Raw genomic sequence first — 520 nt, forward strand, 5'->3', positions numbered from 1 at the left:
CGCTGGCTGGCGCTGTCAGTCTTACTCCCGAGGGAAGTGAGTGGCGAAAACGTTTCAAGAATAAGATGGTTGAGGGAAGATGGACGAGAGGAGATGGGGGGTGTATGGACGAGAGGAGGGGGAGGGATGGGCGAGAGGATGGGGGGGGGGATGAACGAGAGGAGGGAGAGGGATGGACGAGAGAAGGAAGGGTGGACGAGTATGTGGAAGGGCCCCTGAATATGCTGCAATAGATTCTAAGATTCGAGAGAAATTGAGAAATGGTTCAATTCCACTCGAAATGCTGTCGATATACCGTACCATTTCTTCCTTTACTTTCGCTTTAGGTCATGGACTGATATTTTATGGTTCGTCGTGTTCATATGCCTTGACGTAAGAGCGTAGGAGAGTGAGGCATTAACGGAAAATTGTTTGGAAATCGGTTGAACGAATAATTGGAAATGGTTGATATTGTCCGATCATACGATTTCACTGTGATTGTACTTGAGGTGATTGTGGATTAGAGGCTAGTCTGTACAGT

This window comes from Penaeus monodon, chromosome 34 (genome assembly GCF_015228065.2).
Source record: "Penaeus monodon isolate SGIC_2016 chromosome 34, NSTDA_Pmon_1, whole genome shotgun sequence".
Lineage (NCBI taxonomy): Eukaryota > Metazoa > Arthropoda > Malacostraca > Decapoda > Penaeidae > Penaeus > Penaeus monodon.